The sequence below is a fragment of the Perca fluviatilis genome, chromosome 11 (genome assembly GCF_010015445.1).
Source record: "Perca fluviatilis chromosome 11, GENO_Pfluv_1.0, whole genome shotgun sequence".
Taxonomy (NCBI): Eukaryota; Metazoa; Chordata; class Actinopteri; order Perciformes; family Percidae; genus Perca; species Perca fluviatilis.
The window spans coordinates 31606331-31611736 of NC_053122.1; the positions used below are offsets into that span (position 1 = coordinate 31606331).

Consider the following 5406-nt stretch of genomic DNA (forward strand, 5'->3'; position numbering starts at 1 on the left):
TGCGCAGAAATGTAAGATTTTCCTCATCCTCACCGACCTTGTCATAAAACTCGTTTAAATGATCATACAAAGCCTCCTTGCTGCTTTTGATGACGCATGCGGCGGTACGAAACTGGTGGCTGGTGTTTTCAGATTGGCTGTTTTTTCCGCTACATATTAAGGCCTGTTTACGGTGTGTTTTAGCCGAGTTTTCGCCTGGAAGGCTCTATAGAAATCTGACACCCTATTGAACGAAGTTAAACTGAGAGCGTGTGCCATTCACAGACACCAGAATGAACGAGTTCACAGTAACGTTCATCAGGCAGTAATACGGTACGTTCAGTTCACGTTCGCCCAAAATATGAACGAGTTCAGGCACAACACTGCACGGCCCAGTGGCAGCGGGAGCTTGAAGAAGCACAACACGAGATACATGCTAGGAGCACCCCGGACCTGCTCATCCATCTGGCCACACAGAGAGTGACCCATGGAGGGAAAGAGCTCCTGACAGTTTTCTGTTGGGAGCTGGAGGTGGATGTTGCTGGTGGCGGAGCCAGACGACGGCGGGGGGGCTTTGCGTCTGGTGCTGGGGCCAGCGGAGGGGCTGAGGCTGGCGGTCCGAGCAGCTGTGGACTAGCGGTGTCCGGGCTACCATGCTAAATTTGTCCCGAGGACACTATATGTAAGTTTGGAGCCAAGCTTTAAAGGAACATTTAACCAGACTGAAAAAACATGATGAATGCTCACTGTCCAGTTTATAATATAATGTTTACTACTCCAACCAGGTTGGTGTGTTTTTCACATATCTTATTTCAGAATTTGATAGCTGGTTGAGACCTAGTTGTAGGGTTTTTGTAACACTGTTCATGTTTAGCATAAGAAGTTAATTAGACCTGTTTCAACATACCTGTGACTTTAAACAGGAGGGGTAATTGTGAGCTGGAGTTTGCATGAGCTGCATTTGATGTGGCCACGTATCTTGCAGATAGGGGTTGGGGTCTGCGGTCTCAGAGGGCTAGGGGATTTATTTTATTTTTTATGTTTTTACCACACTTTGCTCAGAGCTAACAGTTCACGCTTTGCTTTCAATCCTTTCAGTTAACATCATGATAAACGGGCCGATCAAACGAGCTAAATTCCTGGACTATTTTAGAAGGAAGAACATAGATGTGGCGCTTATACAAGAGCCACATTTACGTAAAAGAGATGTAAATCATCTAAAAAATAAATACTTCAAGGTTGCTGCCTCTTCTAGTGACGACACCAAAACCAAGTTGCTGTCGCGGAAATGCGCACTCACTGTAGACAAAAGTAGTAGTAGGCAGTTGGTCAAGGCCACACACCCACCCTACACACTGTAAAAAGTCCAACTTAATATTGTTGACATGAAAAAATATTTTAAGTGTTTAAGAATTGAAAATGTAAATTATTAATATTTGACTAAAAAATGTAAGTCGCTCCAGCAAAAGTTCAAATTTGTATGATTCAACGGCATTTAGTAAGTCATTACAAAATACATAATTCAGTTGGGATGCACAACTTATATTTAAATGTCCACAACAAGTGGAGAAAGTTCTGATAACTCATATGTCTTTGTTGTGAAATGCGGGAAAGCCAACTTTCCGAGTTGAATATAGTCACTTGAAGTCATCAGATCCCCGCACTGGCTGTTTGCAGTGGAGCTGCATGAAACCTGGAGCCCACACTACAATTGGTCCGCACAGGCAAGTTTGAACCTTTTTTTCACTTAAAATATAAATTGTGTAATTGTATAATTGTGTGAAACATTAGTGGATAAGGTAGGCAGTGTTACTTAAAATTAAATACTGTGTTAAACATAAATATCTACAGATCTGATTACAGCAAAGACAACGTCGGCAGTATTGATGGGTAAATAGGCTCCAGAATATTTCCTTCTGTATTGACAGGTGCAATATTAGAACATCTCGAGGCTTTCAAACATCAATAGGTCATTTATTAATATGTATTTGTGTCTAAACGACATATAAACATATTTTTATATTCTATTTTGCCTGGAAATGCTTCCAACACGCTTGCGTGTCGCTGAAAAATAGTCGTCGGTTCTATTTCTAGCATGCATGCGTTTTTAGGTGTGGCTCGAGCCGCGCCTGAGACATGCGTGTCACGCAGGCAGTGTGTAAGCTCTAACCTGTTAACATGGGAGCCCAAATAAAAACGGACACGCCACGCAGCTGACACACTCGCCGGCCTTCGAGATTGAGCGGGGTCTAATAATGAATGTTATTGCGCTTGACTGACGCGGGGCTCAACTCCTAAAATATATGTGTATGTGTATGGATCAACTGATCTGTTGCACCACAATTAATCAATGTTTTAAACTGATTAAGAACCACATATTTAAAAAAACTACTCATCCTTAATTGTTTCTCCTATGTTTCGCTTATTACCAATATATTGCAACCTTTGTCTTTCAGATTGAGTTGAATGCAATGCAAATCCTGCAAATTCACCAACCTCAATGAGCTGTTCTCCTGAAGCACTAGGCCTACTGTCTGTATCACAGAGGCAGGCAGAGTTCTATCGGATCACCAACAAGAACCTACTAGACAACTTTAGAGCAGCCATTAATCAGCACACTCTAGGACTGCTTGGACCCTATCGGGCTAGGAGGCCAGTTTTTCCGTCTGAGATGGATCAACTCCTTAAGGGACTGGATGAAGAGGTGATTAATTTAGTAATCTCAGTATTTTGGAAAATGTTGACAGTTGTATTGCATGAAATCGTGGGATTTTTTTACTGCAAGATATATAAAGCTAAAATAATAAATACAAAGTTTCCAATTTAAGGTGTTTCTCATAGTATCAAACATTAGAATTAACCCATTATACACTACCTAACGTACAGAAAAAGTAGCGACTAGGTGCTGAACAAAGTGGCACATGTAGCAGTTAAAAAGCATTATATATTGTAAGTTTTGAGTTACCCTTAGATTTGCATTCTACTAAAATTTGCTCGATGTGGAAGAAAACAGTGGTTTACCAATACTTACCAATACAGTTAATTGTGTGATTCAGTTTTAGTCCTCTGCCTTAGTAAATAAAAAAAGGCAGCTGTCACAGAAGTTGCTCAATTGTTAACTGGCCAGTCCCTTGCAGGTATAGCTTTGGCTTTTCTGCTTGTTACTTAGATTTTGTTTTAATGTTTTTCATCCATCTTTTTGTGTTTCAGACCAATGACATCACAGCACACAGACAGGCTGCAGCCTTGAAGGGCCTTCCTTTGTATATCTGTGAAAGTCATGAGAAGCTGTTCAGGAGTTGTCTGGTGAGTGGTTATTAGCAACTCCTGTTTATGTTGTACTTGACTAGGATTGTTACCGAACAGTTAACACTGCCCATTTTTCCATTCCAGTTTATCTATCCACTGTTCTCCTTGCCCATTTTTATCTAAATGCATGAAGTGTCTCAAATAGATGTACTTTGCTGTTAATATTCTTTATTTAAGCTGCAATATTGAGAAATTTGGTTTGGTGCTCTTTAGTGCCATCTAAAAGCCCCAAAATTGCAACTGCACTGAAACGTATGGTTGTGAAACGGATAAGAAACTCAGTCAGAAATCTGTCATCAAATCCATGTTTACTCATTAATTAATCTAGATACCTAATTTTGGAAACTTAAATTAATATTTTTTGTTATTTAGACTCTTTATATAGCCGATATATAATAAAGCTTCTAATATAATGTATTCATACTAAACTTATGCTCTTTTGAAGGTATTAACGCAGCTCTCTCCTGTCAGATACACAGCACAGCGAGGTCTTATTTTCTGTCAATTCTAAAGGGACGGTTTTATTACTTATTATAATTTGGTGATTAGCAACCAAGTCTCTTCCTGTTCCATGAATTGTATGACAATTTTTTCTCGTTGTCTCTGCAATTTAAGATTTACGTTAGCGTCTTCTGTTTCTTTGCCCTCTTGTTGTTTAAAGCAGCAAACGATCCCGTGAGCCAGATAGCCGCAGTAGTGCCATTTTTTAACTCTCTTACAATATATAATTAAACTGTACATTTTCATTTTTAAATCTGTTTTTTTTTTTAACAATTTGAATATATATTCAAATTTAGAATATTCTTTGACAGCCCTACTAGATACACGCTTATAATCAGGGGAAGAAGTAAAAGTACTAATACAACATGTACAAATACTCTAAAGATTGTAAAATGTCTGTCAGTTTGATTTACTAATCATATATTTGTCTTTCCTGTCTGAAATCACAAGGATACTGACCCAGAAGAGGAGCAGACAAAGCCTCATTGTGGGGATACTTACTATGGAGGATGATCAAAGTACGGCTCCGGCAAGTTGCAAATGTAGCTGTGGTTCTAGAAGAAGACATCGTCTTACAAGACCTCCCTGACCTGCTAACGGCCTTTGCTTTGCTCTTTGGGCTGATATGCCTCAAACATTCAGTTTCCCCAAGGAACTGAGTCGTATCGAAACATTTCAGAAGGTGTTAACTAATCTAATCTTGCTGTCCTTTCTAAGTATTTAAGTAAAAAAATTAGAATATGTTAACTGACATCCACAACTACTACTGTTCAGTAGGGCTGCACGATTCAGAAAATGTCACGATTCAATATCGATTTTCGTAGGGCTGTGTTCGATTGAAGAAATTCTTAGTCGACTAACATTCAACTCATTCAACTGTATCGACTAATCGATTAGTTGATTTAATCGACAGATCTGTAAATCTGAGTTTCTCCGCAAAGAGTCATGCAAAAGGATGCATATATTGAATAAGATAATGCCTCCTTTGCATATTTTAACACAACATTTCAGAAACGTGTAATACAACAAATAACTGCCTTAATGAAAGTAATTAAAGTAGATTTCACGGTGATATCTATTAGGTAAAATGTCAACCCTTAATTCTTGTGTTTACCAGAGATGTGCTCGTACGTTTCTTGGAAATAAGTCATTCAGCATGAAAAAAGCATCAAACATGACTAATCGACTAAAGAAATCTAAGTTGACTAAGACCAAAACGACCAATTAGTCGACTAATCGACTAAGAGGGAGCAGCCCTAGATTTTCGATTAAAAAACGATTATCAATTTAAAAAAACCGATTCACAGTATGTAAATGTAGTGACTTTTCTCATGTGATTGCAGTAGACATACAATAAAGAATTTATTAAAAAGAATTTTTCGGTAGAGCTTGAATCGTGATTCAAATGTGAATCGATTTTTTGCACACCTACTGTCCAGGCAACACTGTTTATTAAAGGAATAGTTTAGCATTTTTTAAGTGGGGTTCTATGACGTACCTATGCATAGTTATGGAGATGGCAATGAGTGCAGTCACTATAAGGAGATGGGGGAGATGTCACTGTAGCAGAAGTCATCCTTGTACTGTGGGGGTGAGTAGAAAAAATGCCTTTTTACC

At 38.8% G+C, this 5406-nt stretch overlaps 1 long non-coding RNA gene across 1 annotated transcript; it reads left to right on the forward strand.

Moving 5' to 3' along the window:
* The first annotated feature begins 2640 nt into the window (after positions 1-2640).
* Positions 2641-4431, forward strand: LOC120568739. Its single transcript, XR_005640768.1, has 3 exons — positions 2641-2683; positions 3190-3285; positions 4240-4431. It is a non-coding gene; the product is annotated as an uncharacterized LOC120568739 (long non-coding RNA).
* Positions 4432-5406: the final 975 nt, after the last annotated feature.